The sequence below is a fragment of the Bos grunniens genome, chromosome 17, assembly GCF_055505025.1.
Source record: "Bos grunniens cultivar Pamir isolate PY7600 chromosome 17, Bosgru_T2T1.0, whole genome shotgun sequence".
NCBI classification, from domain to species: Eukaryota; Metazoa; Chordata; class Mammalia; order Artiodactyla; family Bovidae; genus Bos; species Bos grunniens.
The window spans coordinates 5,042,518-5,062,445 of record NC_141181.1 but is presented as its reverse complement, the minus strand read 5'-3'; the positions used below and the strand labels follow the sequence as shown (position 1 = coordinate 5,062,445).

The 19,928-nt window shown below is 39.9% G+C and overlaps 1 protein-coding gene across 40 annotated transcripts in view; it reads left to right on the top strand.

Annotated features, from left to right (window-relative positions):
- ARFIP1 (ARF interacting protein 1) overlaps positions 1–19,928 on the top strand; it is a 140,156-nt gene that overhangs the window by 19,939 nt on the left and 100,289 nt on the right. The window contains exon 1 of one of the 40 annotated variants that reach the window (XM_086346265.1): positions 10,999–11,180. The exons of 38 other annotated variants lie outside the window; for them this stretch is intronic. The gene's annotated coding sequence lies outside the window, so the exon portion shown is untranslated. Of the gene's footprint in view, positions 1–10,998; positions 11,181–19,928 lie in introns of those variants that run through there. One more of the 40 variants, XM_086346249.1, reaches the window with a different exon arrangement.

Genomic DNA, 19,928 nt, shown 5'->3' with positions numbered 1-19,928 from the left:
ATAGTAGTAATTGGTTCACATTTGTGCTCATCTGATCCTGTATTGTCTCTAGGTAATTATGCATCAGAATCTAGGTGTAATGTTTAAAAAAAATACTGAGTTCTGGACTTCACCTCAGACTCCCTAAATCTGAGTGTGTAGTGCTAGATCCAGGGCTGTGTATGTTTTTATTGTTGTTAATGTTTTAAATTCTGTAGGTGATTCTGTATCACCTCAAAACCACTGTTCTAGCCCATTAGAATACAGAGATATTAAGAAATTAATCTTACATTGAATTCAAGTAATCAGATATTTCTTTGAACATCTAATCCTAGTAACAGCTCTCAAATTTATAGTGGTTAAAGATTTACAGAGTAGCACTTTCATATTTTTCCACCTTGCCCCTCAGACTGATTTGATATAATCCAATGAGATAAGAAGAACAGCCGTCATTTATTTCCCTCATTTATTTGTTGAACATGTTTTAACTTTCAGAGAGGTAGTAGCTGACGTCGGGTAACGGGCAGGTCTGGAGCATAACATGGGTTCTTCCGACTCCACTTGCAGTGTTAAAAAATCAGTTTGCTGTCTGTGTAGGTGACAATGCTAGCCATAATGTTTCATCATCGTCCCAAGACGTTGAGTCTGTATGACGAGCTTTAATGTAGGATTTAGAGCTAGATAATTTACTTCTCGCTCAAAAGTCAAAGATGAGCTCTGGTTGGCAGAATATGTACTATCTGTGAGGGATTCGGAATTCTTTGTGAGTTAAAGTAGTGTGGCTATTTACCATTTGTCAAAGAAGTATTGTAGTTATATTTAGTTCTGAGAACCTAGGGAATTATGTATACCATATTTGTCTTAACTCGTGTTTTTTATTTTTTATAATCAGATCTCTGAATCTGAACTGTTGAGAGATGATCAGAAGTTTGACACCTGTGAACTACAGGGAGCATTGGCAGCCCAGCCAATGATGAGGCTTATAATTGTAAAAATTATTCTTTTTGTGGTTTACCACTGTGAGTTTCAGCTACTTGAATGTCCCCTGGATAGATACTGAACTAGAAATGTCCTGCTCAGTAGAGAGTTAAACCTGGATGGCAGTGATCTGAAGGAATCCACTGCCAAGTAATTGTTCAGAATTTGTGTGTAAATTCATATTAGGCATTCTCTGTATTTTTAGCCATACCCAGGGATATTGTACTTAAAAGAAAGAAGAAAAAAGAAAAACCAGGTGTGTGAGTATAATCTGAATTTATACCCAAATTTAAAAGGTTTGTATGAGTTTATTACAGTTAACCAAAGTTGGATTTAGGAATATTTTGTGCCTTTGAAATTGCTCATTTATTAGAATTCTACTAACTTAAATTTTTTTTTTAATATCCTTGATGAAAACATTTTAGGGCTCAAATTTGCTTATAAGATTTTTTCTTTTATGTATTATAACTCTGTATTTTGGCCATTAACTCTTAAATTTCTGTACATCAAACTTTGCAGTAATTCAGGATAATCATAGCAGAGCTTGGCACATAAACTGATGGTCAGTTTGATGAATGAATTAATTCTCACTCTACTAGTAAACGATATATGGATACTAGTTTCTTAGAATATGATGACCTGAATTATAGTTTTCATTTCTTTAAAAGCAAAACAAAACAGCAAAAACTGTCAACATTTTGAACTGAGCCAAAAACATCAACCCTGTGACTTAAGGTTCATGTAGGTTCTATATGACATTACTGTGTGGATCACAGCGAACTGTGGAAAACTGGCAACAAAGACCTGGAAGTCTTAACATCGATAATAAGGAAAGAGCTGTGATTTGAGCATAAAGAAATATGAATAAATTTAAGAAACTTAGTAGGGGAAAATTATATAAAGGCAGAAGCAAGGAAGTTGGGAAAACAGGTGTATTTTTGCCAACAGCAACAAAAAGGGAAAGCAGAGTAGTTGCATTAGGTATTTATTAGTGTATTTTAGGGTTTTTGCGTTACTTTTCTGTCTGCCCTTTGATATAGTAACAGTAATGCATATACTTAATTATAATACCCAAAAAATAGATATACAAATATTTTCATTCCTTCTTTACATAAGTAACTCAGAGGTCTAAAAGTGAATTTGTTCAGATCCTGCACACAAGCTGCATGTTATTAGGAGAAATTTTAAAATAAGTAAAATAGAGTGTAGAAGAATAATGCCTTTGGAGTGGTTCACATGAAGAATTATAGCAGTTCAGGAAGTGTCAGCCAGGAATATCCGTGAAGGTGGTCTTTAAACTGTCTTACAGTGTGGGGTAGCATTTGAGCATGTGACTGGTGATGGTCACTACCTGGGCAGAGTCATAGAGAAAGGAAACAGACGCATGTATGGGGAAGCATGAGTTGGATTTAATAGGGTATCTGAAGAAGCATAATTGGTGTTAAGAAGATAGTTCAGGTCATGGAAAGATTGTGTCAGGTGGAGTTGGCTTTTATGTTGTAAATACATTGGGGAGGAAGACAGACATGTTAAAAATACATATAACATATAAATAAATTATAGACAACAAAGGTCCATCTAGTCAAAGCTGTGTTTTTTCCAGTAGTCATGTATGGATGTGAGAGTTGGACCATAAAGAAAGCTGAGCGCTGAAGAATTGATGCTCTTGAACTGTGGTATTGGAGAAGACTCTTGAGAGTCCCTTGGACTGCAAGGAGAGCCAACCAGTCAATCCTAAAGGAAATCAGTCCTGAATATTCACTGGAAGGACTGATGCTGAAGCTGAAACTTTGGCCACCTGATGCGAAGAACTGACTCATTTGAGAAGACCCTGATGCTGGGAAAGACTGAAGGCAGAAGGAGAAGGGGATGACAGAGGATAAGATGGTTGGATGACATCACTGACTCAATGGGCATGAATTCGAGCAAGCTCCAGGAGTTGGTGAAGGACAGGAAAGCCTGGTGTACTGCAGTCCACGGGGTCGCAAAGAGTTGGATATGACTGAGCAATTGGACTGAACTGAAATTATAATAAAATCTTTACTGCTATAAAGCAGGATAAGAGGCTAAAGAGTGATGATTGCTAATTTACATGAGTTGGTCAGGAAAGGCCCTTTCTGGGTGAGCAAATACCTCACTGAGTTGAGGGAGGGGCATGTGAAAATCTAGGAGTAAGAACCTTCCAGAAAGAGGAAACAGCAAGAGCAAAAATAAGATTGGTGTGTTTGAGGAAGTGAGGACTCTGGCTGGAACTGAGGGTCAGTGAGAAAAGAGTGGAAGGAAATGCAGTAGCTAGCTGCTAAGATTTGCTTGGCTCAGAAATGAGAATGACAGATGATTAGAAGAGAGGTCTGAAATGCAGGATTCAAGTAGCAAGTGGTTGGAAAATATAAGACAAATAGGTGTTGATACTAGTAGATTAAAATATTTGTTAAGAAAAATGTGAAACATATGAAATAAAAGTGAAGTAGTAAATGAACTCCCATAGACTTGTCAACCAGATTATCATCATTTCAACTTGACCGCATTTGCTTTATCCATTCTTATGTGGGATCATCTCCCTTTTAAAAACCACGGAATTGACAATGACAAGATGGAATAAAGACAAAAAGAAAGAACTTGGCCAAGACAATAACGTTTGTAACCTATTTCAACTCTGTCTGGATACTGGTCTGTTTAGAGAAATGTCATTAGGGTACACCTAGGGCAACCCACTCCAGTGTTCTTGCCTGGAGAATCCCAGCGACGGGGGAGCCTGGTGGGCTGCCGTCCATGGGGTGGCACGGAGTCGGACACGACCGAAGCAGCTTAGCAGCAGCAGTGACAAAGTTAGGAGTGACTGTGCTGGAGCTCCAGGGTCTGTCCTGTTGGTCCTTACTAAAATCAGTGCTAGAATTACAGCATCTTTATAGAAGGTTTTTAATTTCTAAGCTATTTCACATTTGATTCTTTTAATAGCTGTATGAGGTATAGGTGAAGTTAAGAATCTTGTTTTATAAAAGAGGAAATTGAGACCTAGGGAAGGACAAGTGACTGCTGTACAGTTATAAAAAGGGCAGAGCCAGTCCTTAAATCTGTGTCTCCTGATAAGTTGATTAGTTCTCTTGAGATCTCATGGGTGGGCTTATTCACCTAATGCTCTTGAACCGTGTTAAATTAACTTTGCCATAAATACACTAACCATGTTTTAAAGGTCATATTTTTACTGATTCAGATGGAAATTTCAGAGACTGAATTATGATTTTAATAGAATTGCTTTCTCTTTTTGTAGGCAAAAAAAGAATCTAATTTCATCTGACACAGAAGGCATTTGTGCTTTTTGGTTTTAGAGCAGAATGTGGTCTCTGTTGACATGCATAATTGGTTCACTAAGCACTTGGACCTTCATTGTCTGAAGCCATAACTAGAACAATTACAGTTGAATATTTGTGACTTCCTTTTCTTATTTTCCACACTGCTTACTTTATTCATTGCTGTTTTGTTAAGGTTTGACTGAGATTAAGAAGTGAATCTTTCAAATGAGAAGAAAATATAACTACTTGATAGCAGAACCAGATACCTACTGATCATTAGAATATTTCACGGCGCTTTTATAATGAGTTTAAAAGTAGCATTTTAAAGTGGTAGATATAAGAAACCATTGAAAAGCTTGAAGCTTATTATTGTACTTTATTTTTACCTGCTCAGGGGCAAATTAGATTAAACAACAATGTTAAATATATGTGTTTTAGAAGAAGTAAAGTCTTGTATTGTTCCAGAAGTCTGACTAAGGCTAAGACAAGTTCTTTTATATCCTTTCTAGAAAGTTTCTATCTTGTTTCTAATAAGTATTTTAGAAATTAGGTTTTACTATTCTTAATGTAATACATTGATAACATCAAGAAACTTATTTCCAGTTACATTATTAAGATAGACTTTTAGTCTTTGGGTGAATTTTTGTTATTGTTGCATCTTTGATTTTCTGTGAAGTGTTTCCATCATCATAAATTTTTGTTGATTTAGTTGCTAAGTTGTGTCCAACTCTTCTCAACCCTATGAACTGTAGCTCCCTGAAGCTCCTCTGACCCTGGGATTTCCTAGGCAAGAATACTGTAGTGGGTTGCCATTTCCTTCTCCTGGGAACTTCGCGACGTAGGGATCAAACCCACGTGTCCTGCTTGTCAGGCAGATTCTTGACCTCTGAGCAGCCTGGGAAGCCCTCTTTTATAGTTTTTGCTCTCCTTTTTTTTTTTTTTCCCATCATGTTTGTTTGGTTATTTTGTTTTCTTTGCTGTGTTCCTCATTTGGCACTCTACTTTGGTCTTGTTTGTGGTTTAGTTTTGTTTCTGATTGGTTGACACCATTTTTGGTTTTCTTTGCTCACGGAGTCACTCTCTTGTACTTAGTTTTCTGTGGTCTGTTTTGGTTTCGTTTGTGTGCGTGTGTTCTTTTGTTTTTGTTTTCTGTTTGATTTTGCTTTTAACGTTTGTCTGCGTTTCATTTTTTGTTCTTTGTTGTTGGTGTATTTTTGGAGGTTTTTTTGTTGTTTTGGGGGAGATTTTTTGTGTGTGTTTGTTTGTTAGCTTGTTTGTTTTAATCCCCTTTATTGCCATAACAAACGGCTTGTGGAATCTTGGTTCCCTGACTAGAACCTGGGCCTGAGTCTCTGGAGGGGACGTCTGAGTCAGGACACTAGACCATCCGAGAACTCCTGACCCCAGGGAGTATTAATCAGTGAGCACTCCCCTGAAGACCCCCACCTGAATCCAAGACCCAGCACCACCCAACTGCCTGCAGCACCCAGCGCTGGACGCCTCACGTGAACAACAAGCAAGACAAGAACATGAACCCAGTCGTCAGCAGGCAGGCGGCCCACAGACACCCCAAAGCATATCACCTCACACAGCCCTGCCTATCAGAGGGAAAAAACGCACCTCCTCATCAGTAGTCATAAATGCTGATTGTCAAAATGTAAGGCCTTTTACAGTGTTAATCTCAAGGCGTATTTTCAGGAGTAGAAAACAAACAGTGTTAGAAAAAATTATGTGAGCTTTTTCTTTTAGTTTTGGTCTTCAGCAGCCACAGAAAAGACTATAGACTCGGGGTTGAATTTATAGGAGGAAGAGTTATTGCACCAACCACAGGGGTGCAGATGCAGTGAGCAGGCAGGCGTTCCGTTGGCCAGGACGGAGACCGTCAGGGGAGGATAGAGTCTGAGTGGTGACTGCAAGTGGGTAGGGGTCAGACTGTCGGCATCTTTCTGTTTTTTTTTGTTGTTGTACTGATTTCTGGCTCTGCTGGGTCTTGGCTGCTGTGAGGGCTTTCTCTGGCTGTGGAGAGCGGGGGCTGCTCTCTAGATGCAGTGCACGAACTCCTCGCTGTGGTGCCTTCTCTTGTTGCGGAGGGTGGGCGTTGATAGTTGAGGCCGGTGGGCTCGGTAATTGTGGCTCGCGGGCTCTGGAACTTGGCCTCAGGAGTGGTGCTGCCCAGGCTTAGCTGTTTCACAGCACGTGGGGCCTTCCCAGATCAGGGACAGAACCCAGGGCCCCTGCACTGGCAGGCAGATTCTTAACCAAGTACTAGGGAAGCCCCATCAGCAGTTTTTTGAGCCATATTATAACATTGGAGAAGGCAGTGGCACCCCACTCCAGTATTCTTGCCTGGAAAATCCCATGGACGGAGGAGCCTGGTGGGCTACAGTCCATGGGGTCGCACAGAGTTGGACATGACTGAGCAACTTCACTTTCACTTTTCACTTTCATGCATTGGAGAAGAAGATGGCAACCCACTCCAGTGTTCTTGCCTGGAGAATCCCAGGGATGGGGGAGCCTGGTGGGCTGCCATCTATGGGGTCACACAGAGTTGGACACGACTGAAGCGACTTAGCAGCAGCAGCAGCATAACTAATGTAGTGTTGAGAAAGTTCGCTGGAGTGATGAATAGTGTTAAGGGCTTCACCAAAGAAGGGCATGGGGGAGTTATTCTTCCCCAGCACGGTTGGTCTTATGCTATGAAATGCATTGCATTTATGACATTAAAGTTGTATTTTGTTAAAGTACAGTTGATTCACAATGCTGTGTTAGTTTCTGGTGTGCAGCAAAGTGATTCAGTTATATGTATACACACACACACACACATTCTTTTTCATATTTTTTTCCAAAATGGTTTATTGGTGGTAGTGGTTTAGTTGCTAAGTCGTAGCTGACTCTTGTGATCCCATGGACTGTAGCCTGCCAGGCTCCTCCGTCCCTGGGATTCTCCAGGCGAGAGTACTGGAGTGGGTTGCCTTTATTACATGATTCTGAATACAGTTCCCTGTCTGATACAGGAGGACTTTGTCATTTATTTTATATATAGTAGTTTGTATCTGCTAATTACAAACTCCTGATTTATCCCTCTCCCAGCCCCTTTCCCCTTCAAGAACCATAAGTTTGTTTTCTGTGTCTGAATTTGTTTATTTTTATGTAAATACATTCATTTGTGTCGTATTTTAGATTCCACATGTAAGTGATATCTTATAGTACTTGTTTTTCTATGATTTACTTCACTCAATATGACAATCTCTAGGTCCATCCATGTTGCTGCAAATGGCATTATTTTATTCTTTTTTTCTGGCTGAATAGTATCCCCTGTGTGTGCGTGCGCTTACACACACGTCATCTTTGCCCATTCATCTGTTGATGGACGTTTAGGCCGTTTCCATGCCTTGGCTTTTGTAAGTAGTGCTGCCATGAACATTTGGGATGCATGTATCTTTTTGAATTATCGTTTTCTCCAGATATGTGCCCAGGAGTGGGGTTGCTGGATCATATGGCAGTTCTGTTTCTAGTTTTTGAAGTAATCTGTACTAGTGATACAGAACCCGCCTGCCAGTGCAGGAGACATAAAGCGACGCAGGTTTGATCCTTGGTTAGGAATATCCCCTGGAGGAGGGCATGGCAACCCACTCCAGTATTCTTGCCTGCAGAATCCCATGGACAGAGGAGCCTCTCGGGGCAATCCATCGGGTCGCAGAGTCAGACATGACTGAAGCAGCTTAGCATGCACATGCTCATACTGTTCTCCGTAGTGGCTGCACCAGCGTACAGTCTGCCAGCAGTGTAGGAGGCTTCTCTTTGCTTTATGCCCTCTCCAGCACTTGTTTGTATACTTTTCGGTGATGGCCATTCTGACTGGTGTGAGGTGTAGTTTTGATTTGCATTTCTCTAGTAATTAGCAATGTTTAGCATCTTTTCATGGAGAAGGAAATGGCAGCCCACTCCAGTGTTCTTGCCTGGAGAATCCCAGGGACAGGGGAGCCTGGTGGGCTGCCATCTCTGGGGTCACACAGAGTCGGACAAGACTGGAGCGACTTAGCAGCAGCAGCAGCAGCATCTTTTCATGTGCATGTTAGCCATCTGTATGTCTTCTTTGGAAATATGTCTACTTAAGTGTCTCCCCATTTTTTGATTGGGTTGGTTGGTTGGTTGGTTATTGAGTTGTATGAGCTATTTGTATAGTTTGGAGATTAAGTCCTTATCAGTCACATCATTTGCCAATATTTTCTCCCAGTTCATAGGTTGTCTTTTCCTTTTGTTTGTGGTTTCTTTTGCTGTGTGAAAGCTTTTGATTAGGTCCCATTTGTTTCTTTTTGCTTTTGTTTCTTTTGCCTTGGGAGACTGACCTAAAAAATCGTCTGTACAATTTATGGCATAAAATGTTTGCCTGTGTTTTCTTCTAGGAGTGTCATGGTGTCGTGTTTTATATTTTAAGTCTTTAAGCCAGGGGTCGCAGCTTCCAGACTGAAGACCAGTAGTACCTCTTGTCAGATCAGTGTCCTTAGACTAGAGATAAAGTGCACGATGAATGTAATGTGCTTGAATCACCCCCAAGCCATCCCCCTCAGCCTGGGCCATGGAGAAACTGTCTTCCATGAAGTTAGTCCCTGGTTCCAAAAAGGTTGGCGACCACTGCTGTAAGCCATTTTGAGTTTATTTTTGTGTATGGTGTGAGGGTGTGTTTTAACTTCATTGATTTACATGAGGCTGTCCAGCTGTCCCAGTACCATTTGCTGAAGAGACTGTCTTTTCCCTGTTGTGTATTTTTGCCTCCTTTGTTAAAGATTAATTGACTGTAGGTGTATGGGTTTGTTTCTGGGCTCTTAGTTCTGTTCCATTGATCCATGTATCTGTTTTTTTTTCCCCCCCCAATCCCACACTGTTTTGATTATTGTGACTTTGTGGTGTTGTCTGAAGTCTGGAAAGGTTATGCCTCCAGCTTTGTTTTTTTCCTTAGGATTGCTCTGGCAATTCTGGTTCAATATAATTTTAGGATTATTTGTTCTACTTCTCTGAAAGATGTCGTAGGTAATTTGATAAAGTGATTATGTATTAGACCAATAAGGTCTGCTATTATAAGAAGCAGTATGTAGCATCAGGCTATTTACAGGGTTTTTCAGCCTTAAGACATATTTTGCTATAAGGTTTTTATTGTGGGACATTATCCTGTGCATTGTAGGACTTCTAGCAACATTCCTGCCTGGTATCTTCAAGATGCCAGTAGCACGCCATCCCCGGCTATAACATTCAGAAATGTCCTTAGAGGGGGGGATGGGTACTAAAATTGACCCCAGTTAATAACTATGGAGTTATCAGGATCAGTAATAACATCCATATTTTCTGGCAGCTGATGCTGTTTGCAATAGCAGGCTTAGTCCGTGTCTTGAAGCTCCTGATTCCCAGACATCCTAGTTCAATTCTGCAGCCTCCCACAGCCAGGAGTAGCAGGTCCTAGATGCAGCTGTCTCTGGGGCTCTGGTATTAGCAAAAGGCAGCACTAAGGGTGTGATTGGAAGCTGATGCTTCAGTCTTGAATTGTTGAAAGTGAAGGGTCAGATTAAGACAAATGCCACTCTAACTGTGTAGGACGATACGGAAATAGAGAGAACAGCAGTACAAGTGGTCAGCATCAAGGAAACAGTACGTTTGACTCATAAATGTCTGAAAGCATATATATTGGCATGACCCATTGGCATATATATTGGCTGGCATGACATTGATGTGTTTCACTTGCCTTTGAGAGACTCTGTGATGTTGAGGCTAAAAATAAGGCCTCTCAAAGCCAATGTGCCAGATTTGAATCCCATTTCATCACTTGGTAGCTGCATGTCATTGAGAGATTTCTTATCTGTCTTCTTACCTGTAAAACAGATATAATAATGGTACCTAAGTTTGAGTGTTTTGTGGGTTTTGAAGGAGATAATGCACATTGAGCAATTAGAATTAAATCGGTTAATATGTGAAAAACACATAGAACAGTAGCTGACACACAGTCAGTACTCACTGTTTTCATTGTAGGGCTCCATTTGCAAGAGGATACATTATTTAAATTATTTTAATCCTTTAATGGACCTAGTCCTCAGTTTTCTTATCTGTTAAATTGGGAAAATCTTATTCCCCTCATGGGCTTCCCTTGTTGCTCAGAGAGTAAAGAATCCGCCTGCAATGCAGGAGACCTGGGTTCAATCCCTGGGTCAGGAAGACCTCCTGGAGAAGGAAATGGCTACTGACTCCAGTGTTCTTGCCTGTAGAACAGAGGCCTAGAGGACTGCAGTCCACGGGGTCACAGAGTCGGTCACGACTGAGCAACTAACATTAACTCCTCACAGGGCAGTTGTAAACATTAAAGGAAATATTTCAGGTTGTTAAGCTTGTTAACGTGTTAAGCTTGTTAACATTGTTAAGCTTGTTAGCGTGGCACCTGGCATATATTGATAGAAGGCAGTTAATAAAGGTCAGCATTCAGTTATTACTGGCAAATTAAGGAACCATGAAGCTATCAAACAGGTTTCATAGGTAATTCATTCACTAGCATTCTGAAAGGTTTCTAGAGCATTTCATAGTTATTATTGTTACTCAAAAGCACTCACAAGGATATTGTAAGACTTTTTTCCATTTATCCACTTCCTGTAATTCAGCTTTCAGTGTCTTATGTTGCAAGCAGATGAAACCAATTCCAGGTCACTTACATAGAAAAGACATTCACTAAGAGGATCTGAGGTAACTTACAAGGAAGTTGGAAACCAGAATCCAGGTTCCCTATCGGGGAGTATGCCCCGGATCCCGGTTCAGCACGGTTTCAGCGCGGGCACTGTGCTGCCGGGGCTTGGCAGCTGGCACTGCCGGGACTCTGGGTACTGGCTGTGGTAACTGGCGCTGCCCCCATGTAGTGGCAGCTTGGTCCCACCGCGGTTACTGCTGCCCTCAGTGAGTTTTTATCACTCCTCTTGTTGTCGCTAGTTTCTGATCTCAGGTCTGGGCTGAGCCTTCATAGAACCTAGGTCGCGTGGCAGCTGCCCCAGAGCTTGGGAAACAAACAAGAATAATGTAACTTCTGTAGAGCTTGTTATATGCCAGACACTCTTCTAAATACTTTATATTTCCTTTTATCCTTACAACAACTAAGGTAGGTACTAATATCATTTTACTGATGAGGAAAGAGAATTGTAGGAACTTTGAGACTTTTAGGAAGTTTACATAATATGTGGAGGAGCTAGGGATTAAACTCAAGTAATCTGGCTGCAAATATTTGCTTTTGATTATCAGGTATTTTGAGCTTTTATATAATAAGAAGCAGGTTCTGCCTTTCCCCAGCCTTATGTAGAGGCCTTCCCCAATATTAGAAGGGGACTGTGACGGGGGAGCCAGAAGAATGAGATACAGACTCAGTACTTGGCTAAAGTCTGACTTGGCAAACCTCTGTTTGCCTCTGTTGCTGTTTTAAAAGCTCCAGGATGAGGGACACTGAATCTGAGGATCAGAGGGATTTTTTTTTTTTTTTAATGCTCTGCCATTTTTTATTCACTTAGAGGAGAATACTTGTAAGGTTTCAGACTCTGGATCAAATAGGGAATATGTGTCTATAAATAACACTTAGGATTGTGTGACGTTTTTATAGTGAGAGAGTATTGGCCTAGTTTATTTTTGTCATGAAGACCAGTTTTGGAAAATTGGTAAACTTTATTTGCTGCTGGGTTGTAGAGCTGCAAGTCAGTCCTTGCTTGTAGGTGGGCACTGTATTCAGGACCATGCGCCTGCCACCACCAGACTGGTGTGGGCTCCCTAGGGGTAGATTTGGGGCTTTCAGGAAAAGCAGATCCTCTGCCATTAGAGGTGGTAGAATGGAATTTCACCCTGTAAAAAGCTGACTTTATTGAGGTAAATTTTGCATATGATAAAACGTGTTCATTTAAAATGTACAGTTGGATGAATTTTGCCAAGTATATACATTTGGGAAACCATAACCTCAGTGAAGACGCAGACAAAGCTGCTTGTGCACTTTTGCAGTCGGCTGGCCTGTGTCTACCCTGCTCCTCAGGCGAGAGCTGGTCTGTCGTGATAAATTGGTTTTGTGTGCTCTGTGCGTGTGCTCAGTTGTTCAGTCATGTCCGACTCTTTGTGACTCTGTGGACTGTAGCCCTCCAGGCTCTGCTATCCGTGGGATTTTCCAGGCAAAAATACTGGAGTGGGTTGCTTTTTCCTTCTCTAGGGGATCTTCCCAGCCCCAAGATTGAACCCCCATCTCTTGTATCTCCTACGCTGGCAGGTGGATTCTTTACCACTGGGCCACCGGGGAAGCCCTTTTTCATCTACAAAAATGAGAATTTTGTGTTCTACAGTTCTGGTATGTATTCTTTTTGTGTCTGGATTTTTGGCTCAGAATATTGAGATTAAACAACAGTTATTGTATACATCAGTAATTCACTCCTTTTTATTGCTGAGGAATATTCCATTATAAGTATAAACTATAATTTGTTTATCCATTAACCTGTTGATGGACATTTTTTCTTCTCATTTTGGGCTCTTATAAGTAAGCCTGCTATGAATATACGTATACAAGTCTCTGTGGGATGTTTGTTTTTATTTTTCTGGTAAATGCTTAGGTGTAGAATGACTGAGTCATATGATCAAGTGTATGTTTAATTTCATAAGAAATTGCTAAGTGAAGTGGTTTTTTTACATTTCCTCCAGCAGTGTATTGGAGAAGGAAATGGCAACCCACTCCATTATTCTTGCCTGGAGAATCCTATGGACAGAGGAGCCCGGCAGACTGCAGTCCATGGGGTCGTAAGGAGTCGGACACAGCTTAGCAACTAAACCACCAGCAGAGTATGCAAGTTCCGGTTACTGCTCTCTAACCAGTACTTGGTATTGTCAGCCTTTTTGAACTTCAGCTGTTGTATTGGGTGTATGCTTGTGTCTTCTTGTGGCTTTAAATTGCATTTCCTTGATGATTAGTGATGTTAAACATCTTCCATGCACTTACCATTATTTGTTTTCTTTAGTGAGGTGCCTGTTAAAGTTTTGTCCATGTTTTATTTGGGTTGTTTGTCTTATTGAATTTTATTTATTAAAATAAGACATATATATATATATATTTTAAATGTGGCTTCACTTATGGCTCAGTGGTAAAGAATCTGCCTGCCAATGCAGGAGACTCAGGTTCAATCCCTGGGTCGGGAAGATCTCCTGAACAAGGAAATGGCAACCCACTCCAGTAGTCTTGCCTGGGAAATCCCGTGAACAGAGGAGCCTGGTGGGCTACAGTCCATGGGGTCGCAAAAGAATCCAACAGGACTGAGCGACTAAACAACAGTTTATTTTGAATAGCAGTTGTTTGTCAGATACATATCTTACATCTGTTTTCTCCCAGTCTGTAGCTCGTCTTTTCATCTTTTAAATGGTGTCATTTTGAAAAGAAATTTTTAATTTTGATGAAGTCCAAATTATCAGTGTTTCTCTTATTGTTTATGTTTTCCATTTCCTAAGAAAATATTTGCCTACTCCAAAGCCATTGTGAAGTCTACTGATAAACTCATCAAAGGCATTCTTCATTTCTGTTATAAGTGATTTTTATCTCTAGCATTTCTTCTTGGTTCTTTCTTAGTATTTCTACATCTCTGTTTATGTCGTCCAGCTGTTCATGCATGCTGTCTGCTTTACCATTACAGCCATCTCAGCCACCGGGAAGCCCATATTACTCATAGTTGTTTTAAATTCCTGGTCTGCTAATTCCAACATCCGTGCCATTTCTGATTGTGATGTTTGCTTTGTGACTTCAGGTTGTGTTTTTTGCCTTTTGTAGACCTTATAATTTTTACTTGTTAATCAGACATGATGTATCAGGTGAAAGGACCTGCTGTAAATGTGGGCATAAAGTGTAGGAGGAGGGGAGCGTTGTATATCCTGTGACTAGGTGTCAGTCTTTCAGGGAGCCTGTGCCTCTGGACTGTGATGTTCTCGAGTGTTTCTCAGTTTTTCTCTCCTCTCCTCAGGTGGCACAGGATAGCTGAAATGTGCTGGCTGTGGCCGTTTCCCAAGCAGGCTAGGCTCTGGTTTCTCCTGAGGGTAAGCCTTGTTAAGAATAGGGTTCTTAGGGACCTCCCTGGTGGTGCCGTGGATAAGAATTCTCCTGCCTGTGCATGGGACTTGGGTTCAGTCCCCGGTGGGAAGATTGCACATGCTGTGTGGAGCAGCTCAGCCGGTGAGCCACACTGCTGAAGCCACATGCCCTAGAGCCTGTGTTCCAGAAGAGAGAAGCCAAGAATGGACTGCTTAGTGTATTTCACAGTGGTTCCAGTTCTCACCACTTGCTGGGAGGATGAGGGAGTTTTTCTGTGATATTTACTGCGGTAACCTGGTCCCACTCTTGAAAGCCACACTAAATATTGTGGGTCCTTGCTTTTGACTGGGTTCCTCTGGAGTCTTTAACTCTCAAGAGTTGTCCACGATGAGCCTCCAGCAACTCATTGATTACAGCTCAGATTTTCCTACCACAGCATTGGTTACTGAGGTGGTTTCCACCGGTTTTTGTCCTTATAAGCCATGACTCTTTGCATTTGCCTCTCTCCAGTTTTGGGAGTAACAGTGTGCCCTGTGTCCTCCCCTCTTTTATGAATCCGAGAAGACTTATTGCTTTTTTAGTGTGTTCAGCGTACTTGTTAGAATGAGATGGTGATTTCCAAGCTCCTTACATGCAGAAATGAAAGGAGAAGTCCCCACCCCAAGATAACTACATGCCTACCATCATCATACCTTATTGGTTTTCTTTTTGAATCGAATTATATAGTAGATACTCTTTGGGTCTGGCTTCGGTGGCTCAACATGGTCTGTAAGAATTTTTTGTTTTTAATAGCAGTAGTTCTAGTTTATTGCTGTGTAGTGTTGTGTTCCATTGTTTGATTATACTAGTTTCTTTATCTATTCTACTGTTGATGGACATTTGAGTTTCCAGTTTTAAGCTATATTATGGATAAAGCTGCTGTGAATAGTCTCGTACTTGTTTTATGATGGACAGATGCGCTATATTTCATGGGTATGTTTCCTAGGAGTAGAATTTCTGGGTTGTAGAATAGGCATATGTTTAATAGTATTGCCAGAAAGTTTTCAAGTGATTTTACCACATTTTGCTTGCACCAGCAATGTATGAGAACCCACATACTTGCTAACACTTAATTTTGTCAGTCTTTCTACATTTGGCCATTCTAATGGGTGTTAGTAGTATTCTGATCTGTGGTCTTAATCTGAATGACAAATTTAAATGAATGACAGGGCGGTCCCGGTGACTCAGATGGTTAAGAATCCCCTGAAATGTGGAAGACCCGGGTTCTTTTCCTGCTTCAGAAAGACCCCCTGGAGAAAGGAATTGCTACCCACTCCAGTATTTTTGCATGGAGAATTCCATGGACAGAGGGGCCTGGTGGGCTACAGTCCACGGAGTCCCAAAGAGTCAGACACAAATGATTGTGGATCTTTCCTAATACTGAAATTCTGTGTTTGCTTAGAGTCTAGTGCATGCTTACAGCAGTAGTTCTCCTTAGCTACACTTTAGAATCCCCTGGGGAACTTTTAAAACTTAAAGTTCCCCAGGTAATTCTAGGATGCAGAGAGTGTTGAAAGCATTCTGAATGAAACATTCTGTGCCTCTCGGGACTTTGCTGTGCCCTTTGGTGAGTGACATGTTTGTCTTTCTCATTGCCCAGCCAAAAATTGGGTAGGGAGCAGGGAGAAGGCCTGGGTTACCCTACATTTCTCCCCTACTCTTGATCCCCCACAATCTAGTCACTCTGTAAGGCTCTTATTTTACTTCCTAAAGAATTCTCAAAAAAGAATTCACCTTTTTCAATTCCCACAGCCTTAATTTAGATCTTTATTATTTCTTACTCACACTGTAAAATGCTTCCTAAATGGTTTTTCTACTTCTAGTCTTTCCTTCTTTCCCTTCAGTCGAACTTCCTTCAGGCTGTTCACTAAAATAAATTGATCAGATTTTTCTACTTCTTTCTTCATATCTCTTTTAGAAGTTCACAGTTCTTGGTCTAGCATTTATAAAGTCCATCATGATAGTCTCCTATATACTTTACTAGCCTCCTACATACTTTACTAGCCTCCTTGTCATTTTTATTTTTAAAACCTAATTTTGATAAAATTTCATACAGAAAAATTAAACTCTTTACCCAGATTCACCATTGTTTTGTCCCATTTACTTTAACGTTTTCTCTTTAAATGCAGAGTTTCTTCTCTTTTGAACCGTTTGAGAGTGGTTTGCAGATATTATGTCCATTTGTTCCTAAGAACAAGGACTTTATCTTATATAATCTAAGTACTTTTATCAAAATCAGAAAATTATTAAGGAAATTGACATAGTACTATTATTTAATCCACAGTTCCAATAATATCATTTACAGCTATTTTTTTCCTGTTTTGTGATCCAGTCTATAATATATGTTGTATCTAGCTGTCTTTTCTCTTGTCTTCTTTTATCTGCAACAGTTCATCTACTTTTTCATGAACTTAAGCTTTATCAAGTATAGGAGCCAGGTTTTCTACTATCTACCATCTGTTTCCATGATTTTTGGTCTTTATTATTTCCTTCCTACATCTTACTTTTAGTTTAATTTGCTCGTTTTCTGTTTTCTTAAGATGCAACCTTAGATTGTTGGTTTAAGATGTACTATTCAGATGTAAGCATTTGCTTCCTTAGGTGCATCCTGCAAATACCGCTGTGGTGCATTTTCATTTTTCTTTGTTTTTTTTTCCCCTTCCCCTGCATTTTCATTTTCATTTAGTTAAAAAATATTTTCTTTCTCTTGTGATTTCTTTGTTTTCATATTAATGTTTTAGATATGTTGTTTCGTTTCCAAATTTGGGGGAGGTCCCTGCATATCTTGTGTGAGTTGATTGTAATTAAATTTCTCTGTGGTCATAGAACATTCTTTATATGGTTTCAGTCTTTTAAAATTTATTGAGTTATGTTCTGTGGCCTAAAATATGATCTGTTTTGCTGAACACAGCATGTTCACATGAAAATAATATATATTCTGCCATTATTGTTTCCTATTCTGTAAGTATCAGAGTGGTTGATGGTGTTCAGATCTTCTGTGTTTATGCTGGTTTTCTTTGTCTAGTTCTGTCAGTTGCTATAAGAGTGATGGTAAAATCTCCAACTATGTGGAGTTCTGTTTCTGCTTTTAATTCTGTCGTTTGTTTCATTTATTTTGAAGCTCTCTTATTGCAACCAACAGAACACATTTGTGATTGTTTTGTATTCCTAAGGAATTGATCATTTTATCATTATGAAATATCAGAGCAATACTACCCTCTTTATCTCTGGTAATACTTTTTAAAAAACTATTTTATCAGATATTATTAATAATAAAACTGTGCCAACTTTCTTCGGAGAAGGCAATGGCAACCCACTCCAGTTCTCTTGCCTGGAAAATCCCATGGGCAGAGGAGCCTGCTGGGCTGCAGTCCATGGGGTCGTGAATTAGTCAGACACGACTGAGCAACTTCCTTTCACTTTTCACTTTCATGCATTGGAGAAGGAAATGGCAACCTGCTCCAGTGTTCTTGCCTGGAGAATCCCAGGGATGGGGGAGCCTGGTGGGCTGCCGTCTGTGGGGTCGCAGAGAGTCAGACATGACTGAAGCGACTTAGCAGCAGCAGCCAACTTTCTTATGCCTACTCTTTGTATGGTGTATCTTTGTTCATCTATTTATTTTCAATCTGTAATATTTATGCCTTTGTCTTTAAAGTGCATCTCTTGTAGACAGAATATAGTAGGGTCATTAAAAATATGTACATACACACATATATTCAGGGACTTCCCGGTGGTCCAGCGATTGGAGCTCTGTGCTTTCACTGCCCGCGGTCTGGGTTCAGTCTCGGTCAGGGAACTAAGATCCTGCGAGCCACATGACAGGGCTTGCGGTAATGATTATAGTGCATATATTAAACTTTTCATATTTCACTTATAACTAATAATGTACTGCTTTTCTCTTAAAACAGAAATTTCGTAACCTTTTGGGTCTGTGTTTCCCTTTTGTTGTTGTTCAGTCCGTAAGTCATGTGACCCCATGGACTGCAGCACGCCAGGCTTCCCTGTCCCTCACCATCTCCCAAAGTTTGCCCAAGTTCATTTCCATTGAATCGACGCCATCCAACCATCTTACCCTCTGTTGCCCTCTTCTCCTTCTGCCTTCAATCTTTCCCAACATCAGGGTCTTTTCCAATGAGTTAGTATTTCCCTTACCTCCCTTCTTGTTCTTTGATATACTTGTTTTATATATGTTACATCTGTATACATTGTAAACCACAGAAATGATATTATCAACATTTGCTTTAAGCAGTTATATGGTTTATAAAGAAATTGAGATGAATTGGTAAAAACAAAATGGTTTTTGCATTTACCCAGGTAATTACCATTTCATTTCTTTCTCATTCTTTTCCGAACATTCATTTTTTTCTGTCTGGTTTTATTTCCCTTCAGCAGGAGAATTTCGTTTAGCATTTTGCATAGTTCAGGTCTGCTGGTGATGAATTCTCTTAGTTTTATTTGAAAATACCCTTAGTACCCTCTGTAATTCCTAATATTTTCCCTGGATATAGAGTTCTAAGTGGACAGCGTTCTTTTTACCAGTGTTCTGCTCTCTTCTGGCATTTACAGTTTTTGATGAGAAATTAGCCATTTGTTGGAACTTTGTTTCTGATAGTAATATTTTTTTTCTCTTGCTGCCTTTGAGGTTACCTCTTTATCTTTAAATAGTTTGTGATGTACTTGGTGTTTATTCTGCATGTTGTTCATTAAATATGTTGCATCTATAAATTTTTGTCTTTCATCAGATTTGGAAAAAATTGGGCCATTAGTTCTCCAAATACTTTTTCTGTATCCTTTTCTTCTAGCATTTTACTTACCCATAAGTTGTAATACTTACAAGTTTAATACTGTTTAATACTTATAAGTTTAATACTGTCTTATGGTTCCATGAAGCTTTTCTTTTAGTCTTTGTTTTTGCTCTACTCTCTACCTTGGATAATTTATATTTATTTAATTTTGTTTTACTTACTGTTTTGTATGTCATCTTCATTTGGCTAGGTCCATCTAGTGATTTTTTTCTTTGAAAAATTATGGTTTTCAATTCTATAATAGAGACCATTTGCTTCATTTTTACTGTGCTGAGAGAATTCTTATTTTTTTCACTGAGATTTTTGATTCACTGAAAATGTTTCACTTATTTGCAGGCACTGTAGCTTCGTTTGAATCTGTATCATTTCCAGTCTCTGCTTCATATCAGAGCCAGACTAAATTATTTTTCTAAAAAAATAATAATAATAAATAATTTTTCTTTTCTCCTGGGAATCCTGTGCCTTTTTCTTGGTTCGTTACATATCTGGTAATTTGGGGTTGTATCCTGAACATTTTGAACATTGAGATGCAAAGATCGGAGATTGTTTTATTCTTTTCCAGTGAGTGTTACTTCCTTTGTCTTGGTTGCTAATTTTCTTGGCTGGGCTTGCATTACAGACTCAGTTTCTTGTCTGTGCAGGTACATTGAGGGGTTAGAGATCCCCTTTCTGGACCTTTCTTTTTCAGTATTACCTGGACCTTTCTTTTTCAGTATTACCCCCTTCCTTTTACTTTTGTCAGCTTAACTTTTCCCCAGCTGAAAAGGA